This window comes from Varanus komodoensis, unplaced genomic scaffold (assembly GCF_004798865.1).
Source record: "Varanus komodoensis strain SLA01 unplaced genomic scaffold, ASM479886v1 scaffold8, whole genome shotgun sequence".
In the NCBI taxonomy this organism is placed as follows: Eukaryota; Metazoa; Chordata; class Lepidosauria; order Squamata; family Varanidae; genus Varanus; species Varanus komodoensis.
In genome coordinates, this window is record NW_025336481.1 from 29,465,557 (window position 1) to 29,481,005 (window position 15,449).

General features: G+C 39.1%; 1 protein-coding gene across 2 annotated transcripts in view; it reads left to right on the forward strand.

Annotated features, from left to right (window-relative positions):
- PAWR (pro-apoptotic WT1 regulator) overlaps positions 1-15,449 on the forward strand; it is a 71,065-nt gene that overhangs the window by 27,155 nt on the left and 28,461 nt on the right. The window lies entirely within an intron of this gene.

The following is a 15,449-nucleotide window of genomic DNA, read 5'->3' on the forward strand; positions in this document are numbered from 1 at the left end:
ACTACACCAGATTTTCTCAACCTAGTGTTTTCCATCTGTTTGGGACTTCAGTTCCTATCTGTCGTAGCCAATATGATACATGGTCAGGACTGGTTGTAGTATTTATTTATTTATTTATTTATTTATTAAAACATTTTTATGCCGCCCCATTCGCCGAAGCCTCGGGGCGGCTTACAACATAGGGCACAAACCCTCTGCAGAGCATCAGGTTGGGGAAATCTCTCTAAATGGTCTTTTAGCATCATGTCCAGAGGAGACCACTGTAGCTACTACTCCTTTTTTGAAGGCTCTTTTGACACCCGTTACCTTTGAGCCCCAGTATTTTCTGGTGTAACAAGGGAATGACAGTTTTACCTCTGCAGCCCAGTTTATCTACATCACTATTGTTTTGATTGAACCACCTCCCAGCAGCAGCAAGTGCTTTGAACAGCCTGCAAAAGTTTTGGTGTTCTTGGTTCTGCTGCTGGAAGATAACTGAAGTGGAAGCCCTTGTCCGTGGAGATGACATTCAGACCAGCAAGGCTAGAGACTCTACCTCAGACCTGTCCATGCAGTTCTTCTCCAGCTGGCTCAACTAGGTTGAAAGAGATTGAGGAAGTGAAGCCTATTCCTGGCTTTTTCATAAGCAGGCAACACAGAGACCAAAGTGTGCCCTGGACCATGCTGTGGTCTGACTGGTAATTTTGGCCCAAAATTGGCATGCCATGGAACCTGCGTGACATGGTTTTCCATGATGTTCAAAGTCAGCCTTACACTGTGATTGCTTTTCTTTAGGGCTTATGAAAAGTTGTGAATACCAGCAACTTACACTCCCACCCCCACCATGCCATGCCACTTTTTGAATCCTGCTTGCTTGCTTTCCATCCTTCCTCCTTTCCTTCCTAAATGCATTTGAAGAATCTCTGCTTCTTCATTCAAGTGCATATCTCTAGTGGAACTCTTTAAAACAAAAACAAAAGATGCTTTTCTTCTCCTTTGTTCTCTTTATTCCCCCACCCAATTGTGTTTGGATTTGGATATCTTTTGCATTTCTGGGAGCTGGACTAGCTCTAAATGAAAAAGGGGGATCATGATGAGCTGTCCTCATCACACAGTGCCCACGTGAAATTTGTCATGCAACGGTGGGTTCAGCAGTAGTGTGTTCTTGCACATCTATTCCATTCGATTCCTCCCGCCAGGCACTTGATGTTTGGTGGCATTCAGATTCCCAGATTCAAGGCCAGACCTCAGACTAGGGTTCTGTGCTTGGACCCCTGTCTGCACCTCTTGCAGCTTGCATTGGCTTCTTGTCTGAGGGCCTAAGAGTGGCCTCAGAGAATATGGGGTGTGGGGAGGGTTTTCAGATGGCTGGGGAGGAGATCTGCATTGCTGAGATGCAAGACCTTTTTATTTAAACATCATTTTAATTGTTAAAACATACGATCTGGCCAGGGCAACTTCTTCTTCCTTCTCTTTTCTCCTCCTATATTATTTATTTACTTATTTTATACTGATAATTTTAATTTTATATTATTATGTTTGTAACTCAGTGTATTTTTTGTATTTTTGTATTTAATGGTAATTTATTATGTTCTAGTGTATTTCAATGTATTTTATTGTGTTGTAAGCCACCCCGAGGAATAATAATAATAATAATAATAATAATAATAATAATAATAATAATAATAGTTAACCTAGTGGTGCCTCAGCCTCCTTCCCTGCATGTATAAAGTACCACAGCTAGAAGGCTGAAGTCAGCTATCCAGCTGACCTGCAGGTTGGGAGAAGCATGGAGTCAAGCTTCACCTCTTGTTTCTCCTGCCCTACATGGGATGCTTGTAATCCTGAGTTCAGATGGTTATGGGCATCCCCATTGAATGGGTGTCCCCAGATTATTCTTTTTATGCATTGGAAAACCTTTGGATTGTCAAGACTTGCTGTTTCTTTCCTCTTGGTTACAGATGGTGCTCTTTAGGCTATGTAAGGATCAACTCTCAGAGACAATGTTTGCTAGTAGTATACAGAACTATGGAGCCAAAAATCATTGTCTAACATTCTGGTTGCCAGCATTTCATGCATTGCTACTCCCATCCCAGGTATAGACAAGAGTGAAAAGGTTAATCGCCTGCTTCTCAGGTTACATAAGCAGATAACGAAGAAATGAATGTCAGGAATTTGCAGCCTTTGCTTTAATGAGGACCAGTGATGTCAATCTGTTTGCTGAAGTATGAGCGGACTGAGGCTTTTGGCAGTTGATGAACAGGAGACCTGAAAAATAAATGTCTGTATTAGCTTTCTCCAAACTTGTGCTGTGGGAACCCTCAGAATTATAGGGGTGGCAGTTCAGCAAATCTGGAGGACATCTGACTGGAAAGACTTGTATAATTACCACTCTTATTGTCAGATCATTATTGGGAGTTGCATTGGACCTGAACACAGACTGTTTCTGACTGTAGGCTGAAGGTGCCAACCTTCACACATTTTATTATCAGGTTAGCTTCCCGTAACCATTAAAAAATCTCTCTCTAAAACTGGTATTATCAGTTAATCCAAAGAGGACACATCTGGTGGAATTTCTTGTTGGGAGTGGGACACTTCAAAGTAAAACTCCTTCAAGGAGAAATCCTTTGACCCCTAGATAGAGGCTGAGAGGCCATAGGATATTTTCAGGGGATCTGTAACTTGTAATACCCCCCTCACAGAAAGAACCATGGAAAGAACCAGGTTGGGAACACATCCTCCATCCAAATAGGGGAAAAGAGGGCCTTTCAGTAGTGGAAAGGAAGGAGACTGGACAGATCAGAGTGTAAGTTCACCTGGGGTATCTCCAGCCCACGTGCCTCCAAAACACTTGTGCTAGACAGGCACCCCCCCCCTCAATCTGGTGAAAATGCAGGGCAGGAGAGAATTACCTTTGCCCACTCTACGTAAGATAATTGTATGACTTTTTCATAGTTTTGAGAGTGCAAATGATAGGGTAGTACCGTATATATTATTTTAAAATATACTATTTACTGGCCATCCAAAATTGGACAGCTAATTTAAAACGTTTATCACTTATAAACATATTATCAGTGCTGTTACCATTAAGGTCTTGTTTTGCCAGAGGGTGAAACTAAATGTTACGTTATAGACATAGCCTGGGTTCAGACAACATGATAACCTTCATGGTTGAACATGATTTGGTTATTGTGTTGTCTGAACCCAGCCTGTAACAAACCATAGTGAACAACCTACAGGTTACAAACCAACAATAAACCATGGATTGTTTTCATGGGTTTTCAAGCTGGTTATTCTCAGTGTACAGGTGACATCAAGCATTCTATCCCCTGATGACCTTTTCTTGTGCTTTAATGTAGATAATAGAGCAGCATGGGAAGACAATATTAAACCTGAAGGAACCTTAGGGTTAGCCCTTCAAGCTGACTGGAATATGCTTGTTTGGAAAAGATACAGACAAATTACCATACTTATTGACTTGGCTGTTGTGTTATAGTGGCATTTACCAGCCAAGATAGGGAAGCGTCAAGAAGGAAAGTTATGGCTTGAACTGCTCTAGGTACCTTTTCTTAATCTTCAGGGTTAGTGTTAGTATGTTTCTGTTCTGAAGCTCGACCAGATAAATGTGTTGCACAAGTGCTAAGGAACCTCTGTGTATCACTGCTGTAACAAAAGAGAAAATAATAACAGAATGATCCTAAATATTTTATACCACTAGGTAAAGGTTAATCTGTTGCAGAGATGCTAATCAAGAAAACTTAGAATGTTTAAGGATGTTAATACATGGGGCTTCCAGTGGTTTCCTATTCAGTCCACTGACCAGGTACAGCCTACTGAACAGGTCCAGTACTCAACCAGGCTGAAGCATATGGTGTTCTTATATCACTCACTGCATTTATTTTATAATGCAGATCCTCAAGGATGAGGTTGTAACTAAGTTCCTTTGGTGCCTGGAAATTTTTGAAGCTGTCAGATTTCTTGCTTGTGCAACACTATCCTGTGTATGTTTACTCATAAGTAAGTTACATCTTGTTTAATGGGGCTTACTAAAGTACATTTAGGACTGAAGCTTAAATGTGCTTCCCTCTGCCCCCCCGACTGGGATTTATAAACGAAAAGTAATTGAAGCTATCACAAGCAGATCATTACATCACAGTTCTTCACTTCAAACACTTCATCTTTACTTTACTTTTCAGGAGTTATAAATGGCAGCATATTCAAGGCACTGTTGTGTCCATTTTAGGAAAACTTGAAGCTGAAGATAATATGAAGGTATAGTCATCTTTTGGGAACACCCAAGTTGCTTCTTTGTTAGCTTTGCCAGCTTGACAAACTCATATTAATGAAGAGAGCAAGAACTACCATTCCCTGGCCACCCACACCCCAATTTATGTTTTGAATTGATCTATGTTTTGTACTGTGCCCTTCCAACTCTTGTGCAAATTAACTGGTAATTCTCTTCCCTAGCAGGCAAAAATAAACAGGATTGAACTTTACCACTCACTTGCATTGCATAATTCAACTAGGTATCCAACTGGAAGGCAGAAGGAATCTGTTTCCTGATTCAGTCATTTTCTTCCAATTTGGATAGTGAGTGTTTTGATCTAAATTTTTTGTGGTAACAGCTGTTCACCATCTGTTATCAGAAATAAATTCCTATACCAGTTTATTTTTACTTTATTTGTTTACTAAATGAATGGCTCTTCCATGTGATTCACCTCCACCCTAAAATGCCTTCTGAGATTCCTGAATATGAACCTTGCCAATACATTATGTGAACATTGTCTGGTCCTGTCTTTACATAATTCTATCTATTAAAAAGGGGTCTAAGATTGAAGGAACAAATAAAGGAATGGACATTTGTGTTGACTTCACAGACATTTCTGCTGGTTTACATGCTTGGCAACAATGCAAACAGGAGGAAACAGGAAGAAATTGAGGGGTAGGACATGGGGCAAATCAAATGTTAGAAAGGTTCTACCAGGTAACTGAAAGTGGAGATATAACTAGGGTGCAGGTCAGGTGTGTAAGGCAGATATCTAATGCTATTACATTTGCTTTCAGAAGTGTTATGTACCTTTATATGAAGGTCATGATTTTTGAATTTTCAGTATCTTGCTCTCTTGACCCCCAACCCTGAAGTAAAACTGATGGATGGAAGGAAGTCTGTATCATCCTTAACTCTATGGAGAGGCTGAGAGAGATTGTGTCCCTTACTCTACAGCTGTTGTGGACTTCCAAGTAAAAGAATTTGCCAAGGGAAGAGAAATAATGAGAGAATAGAAAAGATAAGCTTCTCTAATGAATTGCCGCTTCTATTGAATACTGTATAATTAACCATACTTAAAAATCGGTTGTAATAAAATTGAATTGTAGATTCCAAAAATATGTGGATTGATGTTGGTGAACAGAATCTGGGTGTTTTTGTTTTTTCTTTTCAATGAGAGAGCTTTAATTTTAAACCCTTTCCTTCTCTTTTCAGTCTAATATTTGGAATCTCCTTAGAAAGCACCTTACAGACTTCTGTATTAGCAGCATTTAATTCAGCCTCTATATTTATGATTGTAGTATATTAACTATGCCTTCTTCTGATATGAAACTTACTGACCCTTAGATCATATATGGAGACCTACCTTATATGTTCCTGCTGTAAAGATTTAGCAAATAGGCATGATGGCTGCATTCTTTTCTGTGTTGGTGCAGACGCATTTGGCCTGTTTCATAACACGAATAGAAGACATAGGTTGCTTTTCTGTTTTGAAGTCTGGCTTGTTTAAAGTGTGGTTTGTTGTGATGTCTGAACCCAGAACTGTGGCTTATCCCTGGAATGTTGCAGTGTTGTTCATCCTGAAACAGGAACCCAGCAAGGGCAGCATGAAAATGAAACTGCTTGAAGGATGGCAAAATGGGCAGGAGAGAAACCAGAAATTGGGAAAGTAAGCTTCAGTTTGTTTGCACATCTGCAATTCATGGATAAAGTAACCAACCATGGTTCACATAATTCATGGTTAGCATTATGTGTGAATGCAGCCATTGGAATTCTGTAGCCATGGCTTCATCCTTGCTCACCTTTGGTTTGGTGGCTAGCATTTGCTTCTTACATATGTATATGTTCTGAAGTGTAGTTTCCTAAATTATGAGGGCAGCATATTGTATTGTATGCTTAGTAATTGCTCATTTGGTGGCAAATGTTGTGTCCTTAGTTAGATTTGTAAATTGGTAAATTTAGATATACAATGCAGTTCTTTTGTTTGAAAATGTATAAAAGTGAGGCAAGTGGACCAAATTAAGAGGCGAATAACCTGTTACATTAACCTGTTTTTCAGCATTGGATCTTAACTGATGGCTAATACAGCTGTGGAATATTAGATGACTCTTATTGTTATTAGATATTTTTAATGTACTCTACAGTACAATTCTGTACATGTCTAGTCAGGAAACTTAGTTATACCCAGGTCAGCATGTATTTTCTATTCAGTGATGTTTAGAACTACATAAGCCTAATAGTTTGTTCTCTTACTCTAAACTGAAAAAGGCCTGTTTCCATAAGTTACAGCAACTGTTTCAATCCATTTGAAAAGTAATAATTATTTTCATGGTAGTCCATAATTTAAACTAATTAAGTGAAATCTTGAGAAATTAGTGTTTAATTAGAAAAGAATTTGCTTACTATATGCTTCAATAATGTGCAGTTTTATAGTGATTCAATTTTACCGATTCAGTTTAGCTTTCCATTGTTTGAAAAATGCCTTGATAAACTTTAAGCTGACATATTGATTATCTGAAGTCACGGATGGCAATGAAATGGCTTATACAATGAACATTGCTTATAAAACAATGTTTCAATATTTGTTCTAATGTTAATTAGTCTTCAGATGCTCTAGTTTTAAAGGGCTGAAGTAGTGACAACAAGGATGATAGCACAGAGAGAAAGTAGTGATAACAAAATTGAATGCACGGTTCGTTTAATTTTTTAATGTCACAAGCCATGTCTTCTAATTGCCATCTTCTTGTTCTTTTAGCCTTTAATTAGTGGCTCAAAGCATGACAAGATTTCTGGGTCATTGGACATTTTTCTCCTCCCCCACCAATTTTAGAAGAAACTTCTTCAGTGGAATGCAGAGAATGAAGTCATGCTTTTTTTGCTTCTTATTGTACCAGTCATTAACTCTTACTGGGAGAACATTGTCCTTGTAAACAACTGTTCTACCAAAGGAAGAAAAGCTTCGGACAGCAGGGGGGAAATGAATAAATACACACTAGCTGCAAGGACATGATAGTAATGCTGTCTGGATTTGCAAGTTGATGCCTTGTCTTCAGCATCTCTGTATCTCCAGCCTAGTCGTTAGCTTCTGAGCTGTGTCTAGAAACTCTCCTAGTGAGAACTCCAGAGTGAAAAATGTTTGACAGCATTTTCAGATCTTGCACAATAGGAAAAGCCTTGCAATGGAACACCTCATTCCACTGTCAACTTGGTCCACACAGTGATTTGCTTACTGTGTACCAAGATTTGTTAATGAATCTGAAAAGTGTATAACAGAATCCACCAGCAAGTGTGCAGTCTTGAAAGAGTCGCAGCATCACCCTATAACAGTAGGCTCTGGAACAGGGATGGGGGGCATCTTTCAGGCCAAGGATCATATTCAATTTCTGGAAATGCTGTCAGGGACAGCATCCCAGTAGTGAGCATACCAGCACATTGTTGTAATATATAATATATAAATATAAAGCATACCTCATATCGTAGCTTACATTTCTTACTGGCAGTAACTAAACATTACTTTAATTTCAACCTATTGGAATGGGAAAAACCCACAGAAGAACTGAGAAGCCACCAAATAATTCAAGTTTGGAGAAATGGGTCTGTGGCCAAAGGAAGAGGGCATGTTCTTTTGGAAGGTCATGGGAAGATTGGATTTGGCCCCCAGACCCAAGTTTTCCCACCCAAGACAATGTTGAATTATACTATGCTCACAATTACAGGCCTGGCATGTCTTGGTACTGTAAATTGTCTTGAAAATTGCTACTAAACTACATATTCAGTCCACACATTTTGTGGTACCAAATCGTGTGAGGGAGCACTTTCCTTCATATCAGGCTGCACGCACTTTAAGATCATCTTTAGATGCTCTGTTGGATGTCCAGTAGTGGGATCAGTGAGCTTGGTTAACATGAGGGAGAGAACTTTCTCAGTAAAACACTCTTCCAGTGGGCACTTCAAGCCATTTTTTCTTCAACGTCTATGATGTTCCTGCTTGATTTGGTGCTGAATTGTTCTATTTGTTTGTGTTTTTATCAAATATTGTGGTTTTCTATTTAGTGCTTATGTGATGTACACCACAGTATAAGGGTTTGACTCAAAAAAGGGACCTAAAATGCCCTATATAAAGCAATAAGCCAGAGGGTGAGCATTGCAAGAATGAGATTAATTTAAACAAACCACCTCTCAAACAAGGCAAACTTAGGTTGACTTGTTTTCACTAATGGAAGTTAAAATTAACTGTTGTTTCAATTTTGAACAACATGCTACAGTATTATTGCAGTTTCAGATTTCTTTGCAGCCACATCAGAGGAGGTATGGGGGAAAGCCAAAGACCACTGTCTCATAGCACTAAGCCATGATCTCACTAAAACCAAACTGTTCTCTGGATACAGCCTAAATCAAGCACAGGCAATTTTTCACATGTCAGATCCCTTCAATACTCTTCCCCCACTTTTTTATTTTTATTTTTTACAGAACATAAATGCAAACAGTTGAGATATAATACATATCAAAATATATTAATAATATTAGCATCTACAACCCAACTGATAGCTAAAAAAAAACACAACACAAAGAAACATCGTGCTCCCACTCCCCAGGAGACCAGTCTGTATCTCCATTTTGCTTCATATAATATAGCAATTAACAATATATAATATACTTTAGTTATACCCATATCCAGGTCCCTTCAACACTCTTATAAATTTCAGTCCAAATTACACGTGCTCTGCAACCCAGAAACAGAAAACAAGGGAATTTTTTCAATCTGTTGCTTGTCTTTCCACTGAGAGAAGACTCTTTGATCCTGTGGAGGAGTCCAACGGAGAAGACAGTCCATTTTCCCCTCCTCTTGCACCTGGTGGCGCTCCCATGCTACTTTGAAGGATCCTCTACCTCTGGAACAGATTGGAGGAGAGAGCATTCAGTGTAAATGCATCAAATACTTCCAGAACATTTTCTTAACCTCCAGGAAAATATAAAATACAATCATCCTAAAATGAAATTATTGATTTCAGAATATGGGTGTTTGTGTCCTAATCCTGTCTAAATATCTTTAAATTTTAAAACGAATCTGGATCCTGTTGGAAAACACACACACATATAATCCTTACCTTCTTCAAATGTTCATGCCTCTGTGTGAAAATGCTATAAAGTTCCTAATCTGTAAAAATGAAAACTCAGTTCAGAATTAAGATTATTATTATTTATTCTTTATGATGATTTTATATGTATAGAGGGAAACATTGAGGGGTTTTTTTCCTGCCATCTTTTTCTAAAAATAAAACTTGACATGGGAAATTTCAAGAAATCTAAAATGGAAAATGAAAAATGAATTAAAAGCAACGGTCAGTGAACTGTTCAGCTTTCCTGTCTTCTAGCTGAAGGTGTTGCAAAGGTTAATAGCTGTGCTGCCACATCCATTGTAGCAAAAGACTTTTTAGCCAAATCAATGTTAGCTTCCATTTAAGGAAGAATGCTTGCTACAACCATTGGTATTTACTAACTGTGCCTGTGAAAACATTCCTTTTCACCCTCAGATGCTCATTCAGCTGTCTGTTGTCTAAGGGACAGTATTAGAGGCTTTAGCATGCAGTTGGAAAAATTAACTGCACATTTTAATACTGTAGACAGTAGCATCTGACTTCCACCCCACCCCCCACGGAATTTGATTACTGCAATGCTGTTGTAGTGATGGTTCTAAAAGCTTTTTGCACAAACCACACATTTTTGCAGATGTGTGGGTGCTGCAAATGCTTGACAAAACAAACCAGTGTTCATGTTGAACCAGACTCAACAGCTGAATTCATCCTGACTTGTGTATAGTACATTGAGATGGAGAAGTAGATTAACCCTTTTAAATTCAGCATTGTATGTGCAGGCAACAACAAACTTAGATTTAAGATGTAGGTTTTATCTTAGTTTGAAGATGGCTATTTTCTAGTAATATTAAGTTTCATATTTATAATCTGCTTATTTGAAAATGATTATAGCAGAGTTTAGCTGGAAATATATTTGTGAGATTTACAAAGAAAAAGGAGAAAGTGACTATTCCAAAATTCTACCCAAGAACAAGGGGTGTGTGCTTGTCTAGTGACATGCTTTTTTTTTTTTTTTTTTAACTGACACCATCTTGCTACCCTCTTCTGCTGAAACAGGATCGACTTCAAACCAGGAAGGAAGTATGGTAATGCTTCCCATAATTTTGGCTACCCATAATCAGTAGGGTGACAAGAAAATGTGAAGCCTCACAGTGAGAACCAAGCAATAATTCAGAGATGTCACCATCAAAAAGCAAATCTAGGCATATAAACTTAGAAATAAAAAAGAAACGAATTTCTAGGCAAGCATAACATGCTGCACACCATAAATATGTGGACAAACAAAACCAGGGTAGTGTGTCTTAATACGCCTATTGACTGCAATTTAAGAGCATTGCACTGGCACAGTGGGAAGTTAGTATAACCCAGGAAATGATCCAAGGCTCCTGCTCTGGAGTAAGACAAGTCAGCAAATTTCCCTTCCTGAAGAATTTCTGACTTGTGCCATTCTGGAAGAAGTTTCTGATAGTTTCCAGTTGAGTTAATGGCAGTTCCTTCTAGCACAGCAGATGTGGGTACTGCCCAATGCTGTGAGTGGAGGCAGAACCATGCCCATTGCCACCAGCCCAAGAGTAAGGCTTATCTCCAGGCTTCCTTAATTTGCTGTCAAAATGCCCATTTAATGTCCATATGGAAACAATAAAGACCAGTACTTTTATTGAAGCTATCTTCTCCCACTCCACTCAGCTAGTCCAACCTTCTTGATCATCAGTGTCATAAAACTCAGGATTGCTTGTTGAGCTTCATGGCTGATCTGGGATGTGAATTTCAGCCTCCCAAATTCTAGTTCAGTACTCTAACCACTGCATTACAGTGCCACTCAGTAGAGGACCCTGGCTTGGTGCAACTTTTGTTATACCTTATTTCTACATACTTCCACTGGTAGAACTGGACTTGATCATTTCTGATAACCTTGTTATGCTAATCATGACAAAATAACTAAATAATACACTGCGCTTCACTTAGTAGAGGACTATAGTATCTAGCATCATCTCCCTCATCTGGCTCAAGAGAATGCTCATGCTTGATGAATCTCAGCTGACCCTATTCCAAGAGGCTTCGGCGAATGGGGCGGCATAAAAATGTTTTAAGAAATAAATAAATAAGATGGGCATTAAGTATGTTACCTGCATATTTTGCTCTGTTGGTGCAGAGTGGTGCAGAGTCCTCAAAGAGGAGCACAAAATAATGTTGATAATTCAGGAAGGAGTGGAAAGGGAGCTGAGCCTTAATCATTGCATTGCAGTCCATGTTCATGAGTCCTCAAGCAGCTGGCTGCTTCTGTAGCCTTGTAGCCACAGAAAATCCTTTCCCAACTGGGCGATTGCATTGCACCCAGCTGTTGTAGTCTAAACACATCCTGAGGATGCCATTGTGGAAGGCTGCTGTAGAAGTTTTCCTTTCCTTTGTAGCAGGAAAATGGGATAGTGTGTCATCCCTTACTCACTTCGCAGCAGGTATTGCCGTGCAACACAATCAGTGGTAGGCCAGGAGAGGACCAGCCTTCCCCTGCAACATAATTTGTGAATTATATCTTGCTTTCCTCACAGTTCTTTCTTCTTATGAAAGCCTTCCATTGTTACCTACATTGTGGTTTGTAATGTCTCGCTTGCATATTTGCCTTACAATAAATCATGAAGAAACATGCATTGGCTCAATTAATATTTATAATTATTTCACTCAACATAGTTGGCAAGATTATTGTTTTTGTAGCAACACAGCTATCTTTGTTTGCTTGCATTTCAAATAATGAAACAAACATACTTCACAGTGATATGGTTGAGACAAATGATGTCTGAATGTGCAGCAATACAAAATCTAACAAAATTGGAATGGTAACATTCGGTAGGCTGGTTCAGATACAGCATTCCCAATCTAATAATTGCTGTCTGTTTGGAATGGGGATAAGTTTGAGTACTTCCATTCCTTGCTATCTCAGATAATTTCTCATTTATTTAACCCACAATTTCCCTCTGATGTCCAAACTGAGAAATGTGGGAATCCTAATTTGTTGGGAGCATGTAAACTACAGTATCCTGGTTTTTCAAACGGTAACAAACAAGGAAGTTTACTCTGTGTGCAAGAAGTGACAATGGACTTAAGTCTGTAGGACTGAGAATGTTACTTCTGAATGGATTTGTTCAGTTTAGTAGTTTAATTGATTATTCTTTGCAAGCTTTAAAGGATACATTTTTAAGCATGCTTTAAAAAACTTTAAAATGCTCCTAGAAGGAAACTACTCTCTTTCCTCTCCTCTTTTTGAATGTTACTAGCATGTTTGGTGCAGAATTAGACCAAGTGTAATTCTTCTTGTGTCATAGCACCAGAAAATCAAGTATTTGTGAATTTTTAACTGTTCAAGCAGTGTTTATAAATACATATCCAAATAAAGAAATAAATGTACAGTACTCCAAAATGAGTGTTCTATATAAAGTGATGTGCAAGAATAACATAGTTGAAAACATGTGTCTTTCTGTGTGTATAGAAAGACTTGAAACAGTGAAGGATTAAATAAATATTAATTCAAACGTAGAAGATTTATGAAAGCTGGAGAATCTTTTAGCCTGATATATTCTTGTTCCTCCTCTGAAATGAGACAACTCCAGCATCCTGTAAACATTTTCCCAGATAGACCATTATCTGTTGTCCACTCGCCTCTGCACTTTTTTTTGTTCTTTGCCACCATGGATGTGGATGGCAGGAAGGGGAGGCGTGTGGCCTGTAGGCAGTGTGTATCTAGAGTAAATTGTTAAAACTCAGCAGATAAAAATAGATATAAAGTAGTGTTGATTGTTTTGGACCTGATTTTGGCCCTGCCAATGGCCTTTTAAGACCAAGAGGAACAACCTTGCTAATAGCAGTGATATTTCTAATGAACAGTGTCATGGAAGGTCCACTAAGGTGTTTTCTTTCAGCTGGCTGGGTGGGGTATGCTTGGAGGGTCTACATTTCTCTTTTTAAAATTATGAAGGAATGGTGCTGGGGAATGGCTGGTGGGAAAGAAGTGAAAAGGGAGCATATAGGGAGAGCCAAGTAGGGAAATAGGTTGTTAGCCACTAATTGCAAGGCTGGGCTGGTATTTCGGAAGTAAAATGGCTGTTGAGGAATGCTAGCAATGTGAGGAATGCTCACATTAGGAAAATGGCTAATTATCACTTGAAAGGTTGCATTTTTAAAAAAACATCTTACCCTTCCAAGTCACATTGTACTGCCATTATTTGGCTTGTTAGTTTTACTACTCTATTGCAAAGCATTTAATAAACTGGAATAAAAGGACCCTATTAAACTGTAGTGATTAGACTATTTGCTGAAGGTAGTTTATGAAAGGAATGAAATTAATCATAAAAGCATTTTGGTAAACAAAGAATAACACAGAATATGGTTCAGAACCAGTCTTTTCAAATGGTAATTTGGGTGTTGTTTGTCAGCTGAACAGGTGTGAATTATAGCAAATCTACAAGGGACTATATAGGTGATAAGCAATCGGAAAGCATTTTAATTAACAAAAAGCATTCTGCTCATGTAGTCTTCAGGATGTTCTTAACAGCCAGGGTGTGTGTGTAACTCACTTCTAAAGTTTTTCTCCCCTGCCATCATGGTATACATTTAGGTGAAAGTATGAGTCGTGTAATCTAAAATGCTTGCTGAGAAGGAATATAGTTGATTCTCCACTTTAAACTCAGATATATTTCCCCGGTGAGATTTTGGGGATACTTTTTGAAAGCATCTATTATTAAGTACTGTTGATTAACTTTATTAGCATGTACATGCATGAAAACTTAATGTACTCAGGCATTTATTGAATCAATGGTAACAAGGCTTGTGCAGATAATGTGTAAAAGAGCTTCCTATTTGACAATAGGGCTGTCCACAAATGCACCCACATTGTTCAGAAAATGCATTAGAAGGGATCAGGATCAAGCCTGGAGGCTATGCCTTGGAAGCCTGTGCATTTAGCATGAATGGGAAGAGGCCTTCACTTGCATAAGATTTGCATGCAGGAGACCAGGCCAAACAGGGTTCCTATGAATGGAGAGGAATCTTATGACTGTACTTTTATATGCACACAAGCTATTTTGCACTCATGTCACATTCATGGCCCTGGAGTGTGTGATCATTGGGTGTATCATAGCTGGGGCATGTGGCTAGCACACATGATCAGACTTCCTCTTCATGTATTGCTTGTATGTGTGTATGTAAAGTTATGTGTGCCCGAACACTCCGGGTGCCTGCAGAACCCTTGGCTTCCCAATATAAAAGTGGTGCTGTCACAAAGAGAACACTTGACCTGGCAGTTTGGGATTGAACCCTTATGTCAATGTACTCTGACCTGTAAAGTGACATTCTTGTTGACAAGGAAGATTTTCTCCACTTCAGCGTAATCATGATTACACTTAACAGAGGATATGATCTACACATACTGCTGCTGAGGAATTCTTCTAGAATGCTCTATCATCCTTTGCCTTATTGTCTTTACTTTATTGGCTGTTTATCCATCGTGAAATCACAGGCATATTCAGCCCTGAAGTGCTTTTAAAATAGTTTGTGGTGAATGTATGTTATATTTGATCATTGCAGCAGCAACTGTTGTAAGGCAGCTGAATAGAGGGGATGTGGTGGCCATCACATGGCCCCTACACAAACATACCTGTGCATGCACACATGCTGATCTTACCTGCTCACTCACTTTGCCTGTGCATTGGAAGTGTGAAGAGTGACAGGATGCTTTGACTGGGCCTTGTTCTTTCCTCCTACAGAAGAGCTTTAGTTGTTACTAGTCACAAAGTCATGTCCAACCCATTGTAACCCCATGGACAACATTCCTCCAGGCCTTTCTGGCCTCCACCATCCCCCAGAGTCCACTTAAGTTCACACTGACTGCTTCAGTGACTCCATCTAGCCACCTCATCCTCTGCCGTCCCCTTCTTTTGCCATCTATTGTTCCCAGCATTAGGCTCTTCCTTCTCATTAGGTGGCCAAAGTATTTGAGTTTCATCTTCAGTATCTGGCCTTCTAAAGAGCAGTCAGGGTTGATCTCCTCTAGGACTGACCAGTTTGATCGCCTTGGACCGCAAGGCGATCAAACTGGTCAGTCCTAGAGGAGATCA